Consider the following 22,924-nt stretch of genomic DNA (forward strand, 5'->3'; position numbering starts at 1 on the left):
CTGCCCAGTTCAATCCAAACCAACACAATAGAGCTCAGCACAGTGAAGTCAACACAAGCACTGCACAGAGTAAACAGGTATCAGGCTTGTTTTCTTAAAGCTCTGCACGCTAACGTCGAACCCATTCGACAGAGGTGTCCATCCCCGTGCATCTGATGTCGAACCCATTCGACAGGCGAATAGCATAACAACACCCCAAAATAAAACTCGCCATATCTATTTACCAAGAAGGCTTTGCGTAACATTTAAATTACGTATGACATGCATAAATGCTCAGCTTGCTCAATATCAAAACGTTCAGTCATTTATTTACCTCAAAAAGAAAATATCGCGAGTTAAAAAAGTTTCGGCCAAACTTCTCGGCACACATCTACCAGGAACGGCCATTGTTGACTTTTGGCACTTCACGTTGAGCGGCATGCAGTCCGATATTTTCTTTATAATTTCATCATTTTTCCTATTCGATCATAATTTTTTGTTTGCTGACGAAAGGAAAACACTCATGTTCCTTTATTTCTAAAAATTAGCAACTTTCGGTGTAATTAATTGTTAACAAAAACAATCTGAATCGTAACATCATCGATTGGATGGAACTTGTACGATCATGGCAACGGCGGTAAACAAACAACTCCACATGCATAGTTATCCCGTTAGACTATTACAATCATTTTGTTACATCTAACTTAATTTTCTAGAATTATTGACACGCATGTATAAATCTTTGTAAAAAGAATTTCATTTTTAAAGAGTTTGCAAATGATTTCGTTTGATAAACTTTCCGACACATTGCCAAGCCGACAAACGTCAGTGATACGTTTGGGCGTGGCCTACCTCGCGATTTGTTGAGTCGAACAAAGTCAACAAACACTGCGAAAAATGACAAATATTGGATGATACGCAAAATCTGAACTGATATACATTCTAGGTAAACCATTCAATAGCAAAATAATGCATTTTACGAGAAATAATCAAAATACTTGCAATTTTAGCTATCATTTCTGAAACCGGAAGCACGTACCGCATGTGACACATGGAAGCAAAATATGCAAAAGTTGGTAAGCTATCATAAAGAAATAGATTCAAATTCAAAAGAAAATACATAATTTACTATTTTTCGTCAACTATTTACTATTTATTGATCTGGAGAGCAGTCTTCACTCTTATTTGTTTCATATTTCTTCGTGATTGTCGCCATAAAATGTGTAAGTCTAAATCCGAAACCGTAATGGATTTCACGCTCGATGATTTTAATTTTAAAATATTTTCTATAAACGAGCGCAACGGAGAGCGATCCAACGTATTGATATGCCATAATAATAACATAATATTGTTATTGGTCTAACATTACAAAAAGAACAATTTAAATATTAAAGATGTTGTTGAAAACTTTCTGAGAACCTCCCGTCCTCTGAACCGATAACATTTTGGTACACAACGAGGTAGTGTAAATATATATAGATTCTAGGCTCCTATTTATATATATGTGTGATTTTGTACCCAAAACAAATTAAATTGTACCCAAAATACTTTGTGAATTTGTACCTAAGAAAATAAGACAATAGATCTATAATTATATTTATGTTTTAATGTAGATGAACAGAACACATAATAAAATATTTCATCAAGTTCCAAATATGATTATGACTGTGATCCTTGAAATTGATTGTTTAGTTTTGAGAGAAAATTGACGTCTTGTCACTGAAGGAGAGGCCAGTTAAGTTGGTCAAACCTAAGTTAGAATGAATTGTTTTGATAGGAAAGTGATATTATGTTAAGTTTAAGACACCAAATTAATGTATATCTTTGAAATAATTCTAGGTAGATCTACAAAATCACATACCCATTTGGGTAACAAATTACTAGAAATTTTGGGTACAAAAGTCACCACTGTACATTTCAACTGATTTTTGTGAATCAATGGGATAAAAAAAATTCGTCTGAATGATTCCTTTTCTCATTTTTTAAGACAAGAATTTGTTTTACATAACAAAACAGGCAGATCTACACGGATCACGTTTAGTCCTAAAAATGTGAAAAATATGGACACCTCAGAAATGAGGGCTTATAAGGTTATAATTCTACCTAACTAGTCACATGGTTTGACTTAGATCTAGGTCTATCTAAGAAAAGTCCTTATGAAAATCTTTTTTTAATTTTTTTATGACACTTACATTTCTGGCACTTAGACAAAGAGTATTCAAGGAAAGACAGATATGTTTTTGAATGAAAATATGACTTTCCTTTATAATTCTTTTTTCATGATGACAGGGGAACTTTTATACACACCAGCTGAGGAAGTTGTGATACTGTGATAGCATACAAAGGAAAAACAGGTTGGAAGCAGTACCTGTATGTATAAAATAGACCACATAAGGTGAACAAAAGTAATGGATTGGCTGACTGGAAAAAATACATCTGGCAAGGGTAAACATGTAAACAGGCATGTTTCTTTTCATTCCAACCAGAAGACTGAGATAGCATTTTCTAAGAAACCTATGGCAAACTAACCAGCTTATGTGCCACCATGGTTCTTGTGATTAAACAAACAAAAATGTCATGTACTGTTACAAGTACTGTTACTGTAATTAAATTAAATTAATTCCTATTAAATTATATTTCAGAATTGTTTTATTTGGAAACAAACCACATAATGCGCAAAATTAATGTCCATATGAGTTTAGTATGTATATGTTAAGGATCTGATTTAATCATTATTCATGGAATACTAAAATTAAAATGATGACATCAGAGAGTTACTTATTCACATAGTTGATTTTCAGAGTGCAAGATAATAATTGTTGAATAAATATGTTTAAACTAAAGATAATAATTGAAGTTTGATCAGTTACACTGTGCTGATGCAAAGACTAATATTTACTGTCCCCACACACCATCATTGTGGGAAAAATAACTATTAAATATAACTTTAAATTTTAAAACCTGTAAAAAGCTGTAAATAATTAAACAATTACAAATCTATCATCAATGCGCAATCATGGTGGTCTTCATATTTTTGGAATAAATTTAGAAATCCTTCGTGAAACTGTTCTAAAATCATGCTAGAATCTATGAATGTATTCCCGAAAGGAAAACTATCCTAAATGTAATGTGGAACTAACACCGAAAATATGTACGTAGAATTTTATTGCGTATATATACCCTATCATTTTCAGCAACGCGGGGATGTTATTTTGAAACACGTTTTGTCAAGCCCATTTTCGCGCACCTGTTGTTGAGGGTGATCTTGCTGATCGACGATATCCATAGACGTATTACGTGGGATACACTTGTTGAAATATGAATCATGTCCCATTTATATTCAATGGTGATTCTTAAATATCAACAGAAGTTCAAATAAAAGATATCGAGAAACTAGCATGTGGCATGTTGATTTATCGTCTACTGTTTCCGGGTCACGGGAGCATGCAAGGTCAAACGGATTAACTAATACGCGAATTATATCGTCAAAGTCACATTTTTATTTTATGTTAGTGGTGATTACTGATACTGTGTATCGACTTATACTTTTGCTGTATGTGATAGGCGAACTATTTCAAAATTTACTGTAATTGTTTTGTTTCGAAAGCTTATCAGCAGACTACCCCTGTCTGTGACATCACATCCGGTGACCTTTGCACTAATTGAAATAGTGCTGACAGAATTCACGATCTTTATTTTCATTTTTCATTCGTCATATTTATTGGAATATGACGAATAAAACATTCTTCGATTGAGAAGATCGTCAACTTTCGCCAAGTTATATTTATAAAGGCAATGTAAACTTTGTTGATATTAAAATAGCAATAAGTTATGCGGAGGTCGGGCGAAGCGCGCCATGTTTGATTTTAGGACGTCTGCTAGCATCATGACACGGGTTGTTTATTTTTGTATATCGTAAATATTCAACCAAAACGCTTGAAATTAGGATTAGTGAATATCTATAAGTCATTAATTGTTTCCTGCAAATTTTATAACATGACACGTCAGATTAACCCGAATATTCGTATTTCTGCAACCGACATGATGACCTCGAAAATTAAGTTATTTTTCTGTTTAACGTTTAGATAATAAATTCACTGAAATGGTTCATAATTTACCATCGCGCTGATATATGCCGATTATAAATCCCGAATTTTTACTCAATTAAAATTATGATATCGGAGATATGATTATTGAAATCAATTTGCAAAAATGTTACGATATTAGAGGGTTCCTAGCATGAAATGCAAACCACCTTCAATAACGCAATTCAGGTAAGTTCAAGAAAATTAACAAATTTTGTGTTCGCTTTGGTCTTAACCTTGGTATGATTGAAAACACCAGGAAATTTTTATATAGAATTGTGTAGTTTTCTATCAGGAATAAATGTGCAAAATATTTCTTCAATTGGCCCTTGTTTAATGAGGCACCGACTGTTTGAAATCACCCACCCTCTTTAGAGCGCCTTATGCTAAAATTAATCCAGCAGGCAGGGGTAAGAAGTGTGAAAATAATTCAGCAGGCTAAAGGTTAATAGAGAAAAAAAAGTAAGAGAGAGTTTGTGTGTTTTTAGCAAGCATGGGTTGCTGAAGACCTATTCTACCCCAAATCTTCACGGGGTCAAAAGGTTTTGTACAGGCACAGTGTGTGTTGCTGGCAAGCCAAGAAATTTTGATTTGGGAATCTGGGATTCAAACAAATGATCATGTTTCTAGCATGCCCAACATACCAAGGGATGAAACTCTGTACAAACAATAGGTGCCTCTGATGACTGGGCCACCTTTGCCCCCTACGATTGTACTGATAGAAAATAAATGTTTTATAAATAACAAGTGCATTAATACTTCATTACATATCTACCACCAGGGTTTAACTGGATGTAAAATATTGCATCCAATGCACATACAAATTGAGACTTGACTCAAATAATTTACATTGCAAGTCCTGTGGGATGCAAAAAGTATGGATGTTGGAATCACATAATTTATGACAAATAAGGATTTTATGTAACACATAACTGACATTTCTATTCTGGGTAAAAAGTATACTCAAAGTTCAAGGTGTCATTTTTTTATTTCTCCACTGTAGCATTGAAACCCATACATATTAAGATTCTCAGTAAGATTAGTCCCAGGCAGCCTATGCTTGTCATAAAAAGAAACTGAATGGATTGGGACCCAGGTCAAGCCTTGTGACTTAGTTTATTGCACATTTTTGTGCCCTATCATGGTTAACATTTTTACTAAGTTATCCTATAATAATTAGATCCACATCAAGTGCTTTTATGAGTTACCATGGTGTAATATTTATACATCATTTCATATAATAATTTAGCAAGTAATACTTATCATCAGGTAAAATGCATATATAAAATATCAGTAGCATCTGTCTAAAAAGCTATAGATTGAAACTACTGATATTTTATATATGCATTTTACCTGATGATAAGTATTACTTCCTAACTATTATATGAAATGATGTATAAATATTACACCATGGTAACATACTTGATGTGGATCTAATTATTATAGGATAACTTAGTATAAATGTTAACCATGATAGCCCCAATACAGAGGCTTTTTCCAATATCAATCACAATATCAATCTTATGTCTGGTCCAGATTTTATTATTTAGAAGCTGCTATAATGAGCTGAAATATTGCTGAGTGCTGTAGCAAGCCACAAACAAATCATTTGGGAAACAAAGCCTTCACAATAAGGTCTGCATGGTCACGGTCCCACGCTGTACAATGAACAAGACAGCCAATTAGCAGCTCTGTAACCACACTGGAAACCTGCTGCATCAACTCGGCACACCTGGAACCATACCCTTACTCGCCATGCATTACTGCTTGGCCTGACTCGGATAGGCCGATTATGAGGAAATACACAACATCTCGCAGAGGTAATCAAAGGGGAATAACTCTGTCTGCACCAGTTCAGCCTGATGATGAACTATTTAGCAGAAAATAGAATGCCAGTCAAAAAAACATGAGATTAATGATCATCTTTCGTATAAAGCACGCCACGAATGTTTATGAGTCACTTCTGGTGTAATCTTCATGACTGTTTGGCGGCAAACAAAAACAAGCAAATTGCCTTGTTGCCATTAAACAATGTTAAAAATCTTTGAACCACCTTTGCCTAGTGCCAGGATCCACACCACATATCTCTCATCTTTTGAATCTAATTTGGGGGTTTCAGGAAGAAGCGCCGCAGAAAACCTTGACAGTTGGTAGATCACTCAAACAATGGCAGGAGGCTACTTCCGACTGTGGAAATGTGGCAAGAAATTCTGAAACCACGTTTTTCCAACCATCCCTAGTTTTCCCGCCTCAAGCATTACTAAGAGATGCAAGCGCCTCAAGAGTTAAAAGTCTGAAACAAAACTGCTCCACATCACTCACAAAGCCACATCTGTGTGTGGCACTATCAACCTCCCTTTACACCACCTTCCCTTCAGTAGGAGACAAAAGCTCTCCAGATCACTCACACAAACCTCCTGTGTGTTGCACTTCCATACCTGCATCAACCCACCATCCACGCTTCACACCACCTCTCCAACTCACCATCACAACCACATCTGTGTGTCCCAAACAAACCACCTTCCCTTCAGTTTAAGACTAACCTCTCCAACTCACCATCACAACCACATCTGTGTGTCCCAAACAAACCACCTTCCCTTCAGTTTAAGACTAACCTCTCCAACTCACCATCACAACCACATCTGTGTGTCCCAAACAAACCACCTTCCCTTCAGTTTAAGACTAACCTCTCCAACTCACCATCACAACCACATCTGTGTGTCCCAAACAAACCACCTTCCCTTCAGTTTAAGACTAACCTCTCCAACTCACCATCACAACCACATCTGTGTGTCCCAAACAAACCACCTTCCCTTCAGTTTAAGACTAACCTCTCCAACTCACCATCACAACCACATCTGTGTGTCCCAAACAAACCACCTTCCCTTCAGTTTAAGACTAACCTCTCCAACTCACCATCACAACCACATCTGTGTGTCCCAAACAAACCACCTTCCCTTCAGTTTAAGACTAACCTCTCCAACTCACCATCACAACCACATCTGTGTGTCCCAAACAAACCACCTTCCCTTCATTTTAAGACTAACCTCTCTAACTCACCATCACAACCACATCTGTGTGTCCCAAACAAACCACCTTCCCTTCAGTTTAAGACTAACCTCTCCAACTCACCATCACAACCACATCTGTGTGTCCCAAACAAACCACCTTCCCTTCAGTTTAAGACTAACCTCTCCAACTCACCATCACAACCACATCTGTGTGTCCCAAACAAACCACCTTCCCTTCAGTTTAAGACTAACCTCTCCAACTCACCATCACAACCACATCTGTGTGTCCCAAACAAACCACCTTCCCTTCAGTTTAAGACTAACCTCTCCAACTCACCATCACAACCACATCTGTGTGTCCCAAACAAACCACCTTCCCTTCATTTTAAGACTAACCTCTCTAACTCACCATCACAACCACATCTGTGTGTCACAAACACACCCTCTTCCCTTCAGCCAGAGACAAACCCCTCTGATACATTGGCACAACAGCCTGCGCCACCTCCTTCCCCACCAAGACAAACACACCCCTCTGATACATTGGCACAACAGCCCGCACCCCCTCCTTCCCAAGACACACACACACACACCTTAGGTACATTGGCATAACAGCCCATGCCCCCTTCTTTGGCCCCTTCTCTCCCACCCCCCCCCCCCCCCCCCCCCCCCCCGAGACATTGGCACAACAGCCTGTGGCTCCGCTACATTTCACTGCCACAACAGTTAAAGACTCTCTCCTGCTTCCAACATTCAACCAACATCAGTGTACCGAAATACATACCTGTACAACACACACATTTGTAAAACACATTCAGACATTCTACACCCACCTCACCTCAATATCAGGCATCCATATTCACAGAACTCAAGCAAACAACTGTTTTTTTTCGTAAATAAAGTTCATTATTTCAGATCAATTTAACTGAATACTTTAAGAGAAGGATTCCCTTTAATTTTGATATTTACCAAGCATAAATTGTGTCCATGAGCAGTGCAGGTCACCGACACTTTGAAGAAATAGATAAGATCTCCCTGGCTATAGAACAGAACAGTTTACACATCTGTAATGCAGCAAACTTCTATTTCCGTGTTTCTCTTTCTCCGTGCTTAAAGATATACGCACTCCAAAGAGGTCAGGTTATATTTTTCATTAACAGTTTATCATGTTTTTGTTTTCAAGACAATTTGTACTAACTTGTTTAATACTCGCTGTTACAAGTTCATGGAACTGGTAGTGCAAGATAAAGCAGATTGTCCTAAGATTTATGGTGCTGATATTGTTTCAGTTGTTTAAAGCATATATTAGTACAGTGATCGCTCGCTATTGCGCTCTTCGATAAAGCGCTACTTCGGTTACTACGCGCGGTAACACATGGCTCCCAAAATTTATGTACACTTTTATTACTGATAGTTTTACACAGACATAATTGTATTGTTGTTCGTTGTTCATTTGCACATAACGCTTCTCATTGCATAATCAACCGTTTATCGCTGAATGGAGTTCTAATAATCTGTTTGAAAACATCCGCGGCAAGTCCCGGAAATACGATTGTTCAACTAGTTAACTTTTCACACTATCGACCTTTGATCTTAGAAGCGCATGCATGCAATAAAAGAGAACCACAAGCGAAGTTTATATTCTTAATTAGTGGGCAATCCAATTTGAGGCGACACTGTCACACACATGTAGTTGCTGTCACAACACGGCGGTCATTCATTTCGTAATCGCGCTTTCGTAACATCACCTGTTTTTTTCCGTAGTTATAACAAGCGATTTCATTGGATTAAAATTTGTTTCTAATGACGCTTTCTTGCCGAAATCTACTACAAGTTTCGTGATTGGTCAATTTTGAGCACGTGACCTCAGGCAGCCAATCAAATTATAGCTGTGATACCAAGCTCGTGTTTGATAAATTTCAGAAGTTGGCGAAAGATTTTTTGTTAAATCGTGTTATTCTGAACGTTTTAAGCAGGAAATCACGATATATATTAAAAATATGGAACTTCGCGAATGTATCGTGCTAGGTTACGAGCTGTGACAAAGATTTTTCATGCATATATTTTTGCATTAAACATTGTGTCCGAGCCGAGAATTCAAGGCGACGAAAGCCAAGATGTCATTTGACTTACATTACACGCGATCGCACAAAACGATGGAAATAATAACTTAGATGTAAGTTTGATTACTTTTAGATATATTTTTGTTGATTTTATTTATCACTTTGTATAATATATTTAAAGATTTGTTTAAAACGTCTTTATTTTGCTCTTTGATGTGGACCCGTTGTCGAAATGTGTGTCCGAGAATTTTATTTTCAATAACATCGCGGGAAATAGTGAATAATTTTTTAATTTATCGATTAAAAATGATAAATTGAAATGGAATACGTATTTCAGACATTGTGAAATGTGACAGATTTAATAAATGAATGATATTACAGGTAGATCTAGGTCCATAAAAATATATACTATTTTGATGTGACGTGAGATAAACACATATTGATGATTTGAGATTTTCCGAGCGCGCCTCGGCCTCGGTTAAACGGCTCATCGTCTATAACGCCCACCAATTATTTGGACCCCATTGGTAGCGTTATAGCGAGCGAGCGATCACTGTACACTTATCCATTAAAATTTATCAAAAGCATAAGAATACCTAAAGTTTCAATGTTGGTGGTTTTCTGCCTCACTAAGCAATATCCGACATCGTCATATGGTGGATAGTCGAGGTGGTCTATTAATCAAGATTGCCATTGCCATGTGAAAACATCTTAACTCAGCATGAAAGTAAACCATCTTCCTGAGGCAAGGGAGTTAACTCACTCTTAAAGTCCAGTTTCCACACTTGCCGAATTTGGCTGGAATTATGAAGTTATATCTTTGGGGTGGACTAACAGGTCTATGCATAGTCCAATCAAAATCAGGTAACGAAATTGACATCTGGTTCCTCAACTGCCGTGCAGATTTTGGCCAATTGCTGCATTTGTAAAGGATGTGTACCACCAACTCAGTGTCAACAGATATTTTCCAAATCCTTTCATGTTTCTAAACAAGGTGCTCACATTTGATTACAATATACATTTTGATTATCGATCTGATCGTCTTGAATGGGTGCTGCCATTTTGTTTGAAGCAAATGCAACTGGTATGAGGTGGAATCTGATTGGTCAATAGGAGGGACATAGAAGGGACAAAACCTGTTACTGGGGGCGCTACAATCTAGCCCAGAAATTCCAACCTAGTTTGGTAAGGGTGGAAACTTGAATTTTACAGTAAGTTCCCTTGGCTCGGGAAGATGGAAAGTAAAGGGGTACTTGACTCATTGACCTAAAGTTAAAAGCTAAAGATTTAGGACATCCCCTGATTCAAATACCACAGGAGCAAACATAAGCTTAATTTCGGTCAGGTGTTCATGCTCTTGCACACAAGTTGCAGTCTACAAAGTCAAAACAAACAAAGGCATACAAAGTTTGAATATTGTAAAAAGAGGTGTGTTTGCAAGTACATGCAAAGAGACAAGAAGCCCTGTCACTGTCATTTCTTCACAGTTTATAGTCCTGATGTACCACCATGTACTTCCAGTCACAAAACATCACTTTCAGACCTTGACCTTAATCAAGACCTTGACTTCTCAACAGTCCAACAATTATCCAAGTCTCAGGTTTGGTTTGGTTTGTTGTTCAACGTCACACTCAGCACTATCCCAGCTATATGACAGCGATCTGTAAATAATCAAGTCTGGACCAGACAATCCATCTCATGATTAACATCATGAGCATCGATCCACGTATTTGGGACCGATGACATGCATCAACCAAGTCGGCGAGCCTGACCACCCGATCCTGTTAGTTGCCTTTTACATGCATGGATGGATCTTCATGGGTCTCAAAGTCTCAATATTGTAAAAGTAACAGGCAATAAATGACAACAATGTTACACAATAGCCTCAAAGATGACTGATCTTTGATAGACATAGCAACAACACTAACAGTAGCAGGATCTGTAAAGATACATGCAAACATACAGTTTCATGCCTGCAAAGAGATAATTATTACTGACAATGACACAGCCATGTTTAACAGGTCTACAGTTTAGAGAAGGCATGCATCATCCAAGTCTTATGACAACTGCACTAATACTGAGAAAGTGCACCTACAAACCATCTTTTGAGGTTTTTTGTATCTCGTGACCTTGACCCTTGATATTTTGGTGATATGTACAAGAATTGCCCCAAGGACATTTGGAAAAGGTCCATGGAAGGATAACCTCTATTGTTAATAATCTTTGTGTAGCAGTCATAAGATAAGAAAAAACACCAGAGACGGTTGTCAAATTATAAAAAAACTAAAACAGTTTCTTTACATGGGTCTGTTAATATTACACAAGAAGGTGGGCGAGTGAGTTGGGTTTTGTCAGTACGTTCACAACTTTTAGCATTATTCCAGCCAAAGGACGTTGTGGGGGGCATCAGTTATGGGCTTCACAAATAGTACTCATGTGGGCAATAGATCGTGTGTCTTCAGCGAGACAAGATAATGCCTCATCAACCAAACTAAACAACCTTATTGTCTACACACTGGATAAATTAGCATCCAATGGGTTTGCCATGGAAACCAAACGAAACTTTCAACATTTTTTTATGGAGCTGATTTGAGCTGGAGAGAGAACATTTTTTATCATCCTTGTGAAGATACAACATGTCCATCTTTATTGCTTCTTATTTTTTTTAAAATTGTTTTTAATTTGTACTTCAGAAAAATACAAATATCCCTTCGGTGAGGACATCTACACAATAATTCAAGTCATAAACACTTGATTCCCATTGTATTGCTTTTCACAAATCTGTGGGCTACCTCTTTCACTTTTAGGTGGATAGCAACCCTAGTAGATAAATCTGTGGGCTACCTCTTTCACTATTAGGTAGATAGCAACCCTAGTCGATAAATCTGTGGGCTACCTCTTTCACTTTTAGGTACATAGCAACCCTAGTAGATAAATCTGTGGGCTACCTCTTTCACTTTTAGGTACATAGCAACCCTAGTAGATAAATCTGTGGGCTACCTCTTTCACTTTTAGGTACATAGCAACCCTAGTAGATAAATCTGTGGGCTACCTCTTTCACTTTTAGGTACATAGCAACCCTAGTAGATAAATCTGTGGGCTACCTCTTTCACTTTTAGGTACATAGCAACCCTAGTAGATAAATCTGTGGGCTACCTCTTTCACTATTAGGTATATAGCAACCCTAGTAGATAAATCTGTGGGCCACCTCTTTCACTATTAGGTATATAGCAACCCTAGTAGATACATCTGTGGGCTACCTCTTTCACTTTTAGGTGGATAGCAACCCTAGTAGATACATCTGTGGGCTACCTCTTTCACTATTAGGTACATAGCACCCCTAGTAGATAAATCTGTGGGCTACCTCTTTCACTTTTAGGTACATAGCACCCCTAGTAGATAAATCTGTGGGCTACCTCTTTCACTATTAGGTACATAGCACCCCTAGTAGATAAATCTGTGGGCTACCTCTTTCACTATTAGGTAGATAGCAACCCTAGTAGATACATCTGTGGGCTACCTCTTTCACTATTAGGTATATAGCAACCCTAGTAGATAAATCTGTGGGCTACCTCTTTCACTTTTAGGTGGATAGCAACCCTAGTAGATACATCTGTGGGCTACCTCTTTCACTATTAGGTGGATAGCAACCCTAGTAGATAAATCTGTGGGCTACCTCTTTCACTTTTAGGTGGATAGCAACCCAAGTAGATACATCTGTGGGCTACCTCTTTCACTTTTAGGTGGATAGCACCCCTAGTAGATACATCTGTGGGCTACCTCTTTCACTATTAGGTAGATAGCAACCCAAGTAGATAATTTTATGGGTTATTGAAAACAAACACTAACTTCAAATCCTATTGACCATTGCAACAGTTAAATTGCAGGGATTTATCATAACTTTGCTCTGATTGTTCAGTGAAATACAAGTTACTTCTACAAAGTCATAACATTAGTTATTACTATGTAAGATGAAGTGGGGAGTTTGTAATTCCAGTTGGAGATTCTTTACTAGCATTTGCTGGAGCCATGGGGCCGGATGGTCTCTGACACTCTCCCCTACTAACCTACCAATATCCTATTACCTCGGCCACATGAACAAGGATAAAAAAAAAATGTGTCAAAGATTTTACCTAATGACTCTTGTTTTACTTTCTATGCAGACAAAACCTGCAGTGTACCTTGACAAGTTTGACACACATCAACCACTGCAGAAAATACAAACATGATGAGCATCTTCAACACGAAAAAGCATTACCCCTTTCTGACCTGATAACCTCAAATGATATTCATGAAAGAAAGGAAATTCTTAGCTGAGGCTTGGTTTGTTTTCTATACATCTGAGGCTTGGGTGAAAAACCATACTGCAGTAATTGGAGCTGGTAAATATGAAAGAAAGCACGTGTGTGATGAAGAACAGCCTGGAAGCCTACACTCAGCCAGCAGGGACTGCCATGAACCTTTTTCTTCTACTACATTTCTGTATCTCTTCAGATTAACAAAGTCACGTTGGTACTAAAGATCACATCTGTTTCAGCAGCAAAGGATGAAGATATGATGGTTTTCAACACCTCATCTCAGTCCCACCTTCACCATGTTTACATTCAAAATTACTTTTTCACATGATTTCGGATAACGTGGCAATTTATATAGTATTAAGAATCCATTACATGATATAAAAGTGGTTCAGATTGCCATTGTTTATTGAGAAATCTAAGAAAGACAAACAACTGTAAGTAATGTGGGTCCCCTGCATACTGTAATTCTAAAGTCTGGCCCATCATTCTCATAACTGGTCCCAATCTGATTTATCCAGGCTTCTAAACTAATAGCCCTGGCAGGTAAATTGGAAAAAAAGTGTTACTTGGTTCAAAATTTGGATTTTTGTAAAAGTTAATATATTCTTAATTCAGAGGAATTTTAACATTGTCTTTTGAGATAGTTATATATCATTGTATTGAATGATAAGCAATAAAACCTCTTCCTATTTACTGGCCCTGTTATCAGTGAAATACAGGTTACTTCTACAAAGTCATAACATTAGTTAATAGTTCTACATATATATACACATTAACATGAATAGGTAAATTTTAAATTCCAATTTGTAAATTTTTTTATGACATTCAAATATCGTCCTCTTGAGCAGGTTGGTTAGACTAACATCTAGTCTCTGAAATGAACATATCATACATAAAAAAAACAGTTGTTCAGTTATCTTAATAAAAATATAATAAAAAGGAGCCCAGTGACTGCAGTGATCTAGACTTGCCAAACATTATAGACTTGCATGGGCTGTTTTTGATACATATTTGTATCAGGGTCTGTAAGACTACAGGTTGGTGGATGCTGCAACATAAGCTGATGCTCCCTGTTGGTAATGGTGATGTAGACTTCATAAACACTGACAAATAACTGTTAATCTGTCGAACTACCATGACTACATCACCTGCAACCCATGAAAATACGGGGTACAATGGGTTTATAGCAACCCTAGTAGATAAATCTGATAAAAGGCGACTATGCTTGTCGTAAAAGGCGACTAACGGGATCGGTTGGTGAGACTCGCTGACTTGGTTGATGCATGTCATTGTATCCCCATTGCGTGGATTGATGCTCATGATGTCAATCTCTGGATTGTCTGGTCATATAGCTGGAATATTGCTGAGTGCGGCATTAAACAACAAACCAAACATCACCTACAATAGACTTATAATAATTTATGTTTGTATTTTAATGTTGCATTCAGCAATATGATAAATGGTGGCGGCCTGTTAATAATTGAATCTTGACCAAACAACCAGTGATTGACATCATGAGCAACATCTCAAACTTTCTGGGTATGCTGATACAATGAATCAAGTGTTGAAAGTTTTGCTTCATTTTCTTTCTTAAAATACAAGTTGGTCATTGATGGAATCACCTCTGACCAAACTCTAAAACTCTTCCTTCACTTTGTACATAATCCATAATTATCATCTCAAGACTTCTGAAAGGAATCGTAGTCGCAGTAGTTTCCGACCATGGCTTGTACTGTGAATACTGGTTATACTACTTCTAATTAAGGGGGATCCCAGGATCTCTGATGTTGTCAACTATTGTTCTAATGACCAAACATGATCAATTTCTGAGTGAGTGAGTGAGTGAGTGAGTATGGTTTTACGCCGCTTTTAGCAATATTCCAGCAATATCATGGAGGGGGACACTAGAAATGGGCTTCACACATTCCATGCCGGGAATCAAAACCTGGGTCTTCAGGGTGACAAGCAAACGTGTTAACCACTAGGCTACCCAACCACCCTATCAATTTCTGAAGTAACAAACACTGAATATAGTGAGTGAGTATGGTTTAATGCCACTTTTACGTTTTAGCTATATTCCAGCAATATCACGGCGGGGACACCAGAAATGGGCTTCACACAGTTTACCATGTCAGGAATCGAACCCGGGTCTGACGAGCGAACGCTTTAACCACTAGGCTACCCGACCACCCCCTGAATAATAGTGAATAACACCATGTCCCTCGTTTCAAAAACAGACTGACTGTCAACCAAAACATACTTCATATTTGGCTCAGGGATGTAGGGGAATGTCCTATCAAACGCTGATAACATCAAGGAAAGGTCACGATGCCATTTGTCTCCAACACATTCACAGCATACCATAACTAACAGTGTTTGAAATTAAAAGTGAAAGTCAAGGGGTACTTGTCCTAACCCTACTGTTATAAATTGAAGAGCTGTGGGGATCCTAGATTAAAGTACCATGGTAACAATCTTCAAGGACCCCAGGACCTCCTTTTATTTCGAACACTGACCAACCATTCAGCTTCGTAACTCACTAAAATGCAAATATCAGTAAGTTATAAACTCTCTATCTTTTGGCAGATTCACCAGCAGAGTCTTCATCTACCATCTTATAGTCTTGGATGCAAAGATTTACAGCCCACAAGTTTATATTTCATACCAACTACAGAGTAACCTTCCCCAGTTTTCTTCTGAGTGAGGTGAATGCTTTTAGCAGCCAAGAGACAACTCGTCACAAAGTGTTAAGACACCTTAACCTCCCATCAAGTGGTACCCCTGCACTGGCAAGGTACCGGTACTGATTCAGTACAGACATAAATACTTCTTACCACAGGGGTGCCTACCCTATTTATGCCCTGTCACTAATATCTGGATAAAATAGGACTCGGGGTTTTATGTGACGCACAAATGCACGTTCAGTACGCACAAATGTTGAGACTGGATGCAGAAACAGAAAATACTGTATCCTGAGACACACACAATACTATTCACTGTACCTGCAGCACATCAAGAGCAATCTGCCATTTCAACCATAAATCATGGCCATTGTCCACATGATCATTGATTCCCTCTCTAAAGTAATTATTACAAGAGTTTGCCACTAACGTGGCTACTACCTCGCCCCTGTTGCAGAATTTATGACATAATTAAATCTAAACAAACCCTAACCTTTTTTAACCGAGGTGGAACTTGTCATCGAAATTGTAAAAAAAAGAAGAGTTTGGAACCTAAGTCCATCTTGCTGCCATGGAAACATAAATAAAAATTTCTAAAATTTCTAAATAGCAAAAGGCACCAGTTCAGCATGTACCTGACAAACCTGCAAAGGTTGATGAAAACATATTGAACGGTTTATGAGTTATGCTCCAGAAACGAAACGTGACTGACGGATGGAGCCTGTTTCTATATCCCCCATCAACTTTGTTGGGCGGGGGATAAAAATGTACAGAACACGACACCACTGCATTACTTTACAGGACACTCATATTGCCAGCAAGGACCCTTGAAATTAATTATTGTGGGCCCCCTGTATCCCCACTTTTGAAAGTCAAGGTAAAACCTTGGGAGTAATTTTTAGCAATCTTACAGTAATCTTTGTCAGTAAAGATCCTTGCAACCCGGCCAAGTTAGTTCGTCTGTTTTTCGGTTCAAATGTTTATTGCCATTCGCCATGTTACTCAACATTTTCTCAATGGAAATCGAAAACTACACAATTTTTTTTCAATTTAACATTAAATACAAGCTCCCTACTGCATACTTCAAAACAAGATAATATGTTAATCTGCAAGCAAATTACATACAATGCGACGAGTAAACTACTAAATGTAAGCTGTTGATTTCTATATTTTTTTCTTAACAACTGACTTTATTGTAATACTGTAATATTTAGCTTAAAATCGTAAAACTAGGCACCTCTGTTAGCCAGTATGCAAAACAGCTGGTCAGCTGGCAACGACTCACTCACAACTATATGGCTAAACACACTGGATGGACACATAATCAGTATGTGTCAAATTCATCATGCATACTGATATGTTTCTATATATCTGAAACAGAAATAGAAACCTGATGTGTGACTTGCTGGCATTCAACTAATTAAAAAATACATATATATGACAAAATATAGAAACTTATAGAAAATTAGGAAACTTACCAACTGTATGTGGGAAAGGAAATCTGACCGATGAGTTCAGTCCAAAGGGCAGGCTGGCTACCTTGCTGAAGTCCTATTGGCAAAGCCGATGAACTACAAGTAAAATTAGATGCTCTTGTTAATAAATAAAAAAAAAGGCCTTTATCTGTTTGTTAAACTGGTGGTTGGGGGGAAGACCAATATATAATCTTTCTACTGTCTGTACTGTACTGTCTAGCCATACTACACCATGACAGCAAGTCCCTTAGGTGTTGGCTTAAGTGTTTGACCATTGCTAATTACCTATTGGCGTCAATTAACCGTTGGCTTCCCTTGTTAAGTTTCCACCTTTGTTATCATATTACTTTTGCTGTTCTTGCAGGTAAAAATATATGTTCTTTGCCAACTATGTTGAATGTAAACATGAATAAGTGTTAGAGGGAATAGGAAAATATCACTTCATAATTTTATTATTTAATAAACTGTTATGCATAAATGAAGGATACTGTGGAAAATGTTCTATGTAAATAGACAAAAAAGGTTGTTATCGTTATTTCATTAATGATAATTTAATCAATTGCCAATGTTGAAATGCTAAACGATTCCCAACAGCTGCACAGCAACAAGCAGGGTGTTCAGCTGATGGACATCTCAAGTTACTGATATTAGTGATAGAAGGGAAGTAACTCTTGGTGGAGTTAGAATACACTGATCAATGGGCCAGCCAGTTCATAACGATGAAATTAAAAACTCTTTAATGACTTACTCCTCTAACATGTTTAACATTTGACAGCGTAACAAATTTGTTATGTACATGTTTTTGAAAATGAATTTGTACATGTTGAAAACTACAAAACCACAAAATCAAATTTTAGAATTGTGTTTAATCTGACTTCCATTTGATGTTGGTAATCAATTTCTAAACTATCTATAACATTATCCGATGCATAACAAACAACATGTGCTTGACATCTCAAATGGTTGATGACTCAAAAAAATCTGTAAGAACTAATGGCAACAAGAATTTGTCTTTACCCATCAAAAAGATTATGCAACACAAACACTAACAAGAACCAGTCTCTCTGCCAGAAGGGCTTATCTGTTGTATCATTGAATTATTAGAAACTCACACTCCTTAAACATGGTTCAATGTCTTGCAACATTAAGCATATGTACATTGAAACCTTCGGTTTATGTGATTGATATTAAGAGCAACAATCCACACCATCAGTGTACAATCATCACAATAAACAGTCACTAGTTAATGGGCTTAATAACCTGATCCATAAACATGCCTCTCATGACAACACTGGTTGTGGGCTTGTTCCAACAAGAACCTAAATACTGTAGTATACACGGTATAGAAGGTGACATGTATGTAACCTTTCAGGGATGACGTCTCACTTTAAGAAACAAATCAGTAACTCCCCAAAATAGTGCCACTGCATGCTATAGTGAGTCAGCAGTAGAGCCATAGGCTCAGTTGTGACCTCTTGCAGGAATTGATAGTCATTAATTAGAACCGACTTTCACTTTGTGTGAGTTCATTGGAGTATGAACCTTCATACAGTGTTTGGCCCTCACTTTATACATACTCCAGTGAACTCACACAAAGAGGAAGTCAATTCTTATAACATTATATATCGCCATTTTTTACTGTGATGGATGTAGCGCTAGATCTATACGTGTGACTTCATGTTTACACTGACAGCCACACAACAACCAGCTGTATCGCGGAATAAAATAGTTCCCCAAACACAGCGGTGACATGAGTGTATGTATGATGAACTTGCTTTACAGGAACATCTGTTGTAGTTTGTTCACAACAAATGTATTCAAATAATTGATCATATAATAATATAATCATTGGATGAGTAAGGTCTGTTAGTAACTACCTCAGTAAGTCAGTCACAATTATAGCGCGTTGTAACACATGTTCGACACGATAAACATGACGGGAGAGATTTCCGAAGTTGTTCATGAACCTGTTGCGCTTATATGTGTTAGTGGAAAGGTGATTATAAAGATGTGTCAAATAGATACTAAATTCATAGATTGCTGTAGACTTTAACTGTCAGTCTTAACATGGATTGAGTGGATACTACAATAGTTTGTATGCATTTTTTCGTTTTGTCCACTGGGATGGGTTGTAGCGAGAATCATTGTGAACGATTATGCAGGCATTTATGACGTTTCTCAATGTATGCTAAATAGCTGCCATCAAGATTAAAGGGTCTAAATGATCAGACACAACACTTCTGTATGTACTCATGCTGGGGAATTACCAGTGTTTTACCAAGGAATGTGTAAGTAGTCCATCAGTGTTTACGTCACTTCAAGAACACAGTCTTGTGAAAAATGTATGAACATGAAATAGTGTCCTTCATGCACTTGCGAATGTTAATTTTGTGGTCATGTGACCAACATCTCGTTCAATGGAAAAGCTGTATATCATGTACTAAAACGTTATTTGATATTACAATTGATACTATGAATTCATGAGGACCATTAGACTGTAGTCATGACCATTATTTCATCATTTCTCATGATGTTATATATTGATCATACATTTTATACAATCGACAATGGTTTTGACTTTCAACATTGATCAATTGACTGATTATTTGATCAAGCGAACGAACACTATTGCCGGATATTCTGATTACGTAAGGAACAGTTTGATGAGTCACCGTTTGAGTCTTCCGCGTTCTTGCTATTATGATCACAATGAACATTATGTCAACATATAATAGTTCAACAACAAACATTACTTGTTATGAGGTGAGGTATGGCATTTATGAGTGAGTGAGTATGGTTTATAGCAATATTCCAGCAATATCACGGCAGGGGACACCAGAAATGGGCTTCACACATTGTACCCATGTCAGAAATCGAACCCGGTTCTCCGGTGTGATGAGTGAACACTTTAACCACTAGACTACCTGACCGCCCTCATGGCATTTAAGATATATGTAGGCACTAGCCATTCTCTGACAACTTTGGTTACTTTAAGGCATCAATACAGTAATCAGTGATTGTAATCGAGAAAAAGGCCATGATGTAAGTTCTCTTGACTTTTAGCCAGGTGAGCTAAAAGACCAGGAAACATAACTCGCAGTATCAATATCTCATAAAATCAATAAATGTCCAAAAGTACCAAATACTTGTTGTGACACAAAAGCAATAAATAACACTACAGTAAAACACGGATATAACGAACACGTATAGAGCAAACAAACGGATACAACGAAATGTTACAAAATCACTGATTTATCTCCTATATATTATCATATAAAATTTATGAACATGACAAACTCTCACTTACTTACTTACTTACTTTGGAGATTTAACGTGCGCTTTCCGACTGATGCGTATTTCGCACAGGGGCCCGGCCAGGCCATTTAATGTGTTTCCGAAAGGGGCGAAAGTGGTCTGTGCAACCCAAGAGGGGGCTTTAGGGGTTGCTTATATAGAATTTGGGAATTTTGAGATTTGGAATAGATGCCGATGGGGTTGGGGAGTAGAACTAAGGGAGCTGGGTATGGTGGATGTTTGTTTATTTGATTTTGATTTGGTAGATTATAGTGTTTTTAGATGCGTTTTAATTTTTTTTTGGTGGTTATTTAGGTTGGTGTGTCCTGTTTGGAGTTTAGTGAACTAACATATATAGTGAACTGATATCTGATCCCCGACAAGCCCAAATACAACTAATTAGTGACATGTATAGTGAGCTGAAAAATCTCACTCAGTGTCAAGTGTCACTGACAGTTGGCTATACACAATCAACAGTGTATCAACACACTCAGTGGATTCAAGTTTCAATGAATCAATCTTCTTAAACTTGCTTTATGTTAATCTTACCTGTACATGTAATTGGACTAAACTTGTCTGTAAAACAAACATTAAACCTATGCACATGATGCAGTTTCACGAATGCAGTCAGCAAAACAAGGCAGGAGCAAAATCGCTGACTACCCATCTCCCTGTATGAAAATTGTGAAATGCTGAATACATATTTGATAAAGAAGGTTCTAAAATTGTTATGAATCTAATGTTATTGACTGAATGTTATGAAATCAATTGAATGCTATGAAGTACTCACTGCTAATACAAGTCAATGCTGCAATTATGTGTAGTGTGTTTTGTTTTATCCAAGATGGCGGACGTTTCCAAGCGAAAACATATATAACAAACTGATTTCTCCGGTCTCTTGTAGTTTGTTATATCCAGGTTCTACTGTACAGGTTACAGTCCTACATTGTCCTAGTTGTATAGAACTATGTGTAAAGTTACAAAAGGATGAGCGATTTGAGAGTTCAAAGACTAATGTTTTGTTTGTTTGATATATAACCATACAAAGCCACACTCAGCAATATTCCATCAACATAACGGCAGTCTGTCGATAATCCAGTCTGGACAAGACAAACCAGCTGACACCATGAGCATCGATCTTAACAATTGGGATCACCCCTTATAAAAAACATGGGTTGCTGAAGATTAATTCTAACCTGGATCTTCACGTGTCCCAAAAACCAAATGGGCCTTAACTATAGACGAAGAACCAAAGTCTAATATCCTAAGACATGTAAAGAGGAAACCAATGCTATACTTTAAGAAGCCACATATGGAGACTATTGAAATATGAACGGTACATAATTCAGTGAGTGAGTTGGGCTTAATGCTGCTTTAAACAGTATTCCAGTTATATCACGGCATGTCATGTTAATGTGGGAGGAAAGCCCAAAATGATGCAGGTCAAAGACACAATTCAGACAATCTCATATTGGTTCTTGGCAAATGGCTTATCAAACACTTTACTTTTGGACATGTCCATGTACTTGCGGGGAATGACACAGGTAGACATTACAAACTCTGACTTACCTTCCTTGATTACAAAGGCATGATGGCAGAAGCACCCAAATGAGTGTCTGAAATGAACAAGAAGATCAGTCAGTGTAAATTGGCAGAAAGAGCTAAGGATCATTCTGTGAATACAAGAGAGAAAATGAAACAGATACAGCTTTCTCATATACCATGTATGCCTGAGTGAGTGAGTAAGTGAGTGAGTGAGTGAGTGAGTGAGTGAGTGAGTCTTACGCCTCGTTTAGCAATATTCCAGCAAGATCACAGCAGGGGGACACACATTGTACCCATGTGGGGAATTGAACAGTGAGTGAGTGAGTGAGTGAGTGAGTGAGTGAGTGAGTGAGTGAGTCTTACGCCTCGTTTAGCAATATTCCAGCAAGATCACCGCAGGGGGACACACATTGTACCCATGTGGGGAATTGAACCCAGGCATTCTCCGTGACAAATGCATTAACCACTTGGCTACTTCACCAATCCCATAAGTGAG

At 37.6% G+C, this 22,924-nt stretch overlaps 1 protein-coding gene across 1 annotated transcript in view; it reads right to left on the minus strand.

The window, feature by feature from the left end:
* LOC139467940 (myocardin-related transcription factor B-like) overlaps positions 1-22,924 on the minus strand; it is a 102,966-nt gene that overhangs the window by 78,166 nt on the left and 1,876 nt on the right. The window contains exons 2-3 of the mRNA XM_071249536.1: positions 22,453-22,499; positions 17,593-17,685 (exon numbers count right to left, since the gene is read on the minus strand). The gene's annotated coding sequence lies outside the window, so the exon portion shown is untranslated. The remainder of the gene's footprint in view (positions 1-17,592; positions 17,686-22,452; positions 22,500-22,924) is intronic.

This window comes from Haliotis cracherodii, unplaced genomic scaffold (assembly GCF_022045235.1).
Source record: "Haliotis cracherodii isolate W230 unplaced genomic scaffold, xgHalCrac1.p SCAF_2, whole genome shotgun sequence".
In the NCBI taxonomy this organism is placed as follows: domain Eukaryota; kingdom Metazoa; phylum Mollusca; class Gastropoda; order Lepetellida; family Haliotidae; genus Haliotis; species Haliotis cracherodii.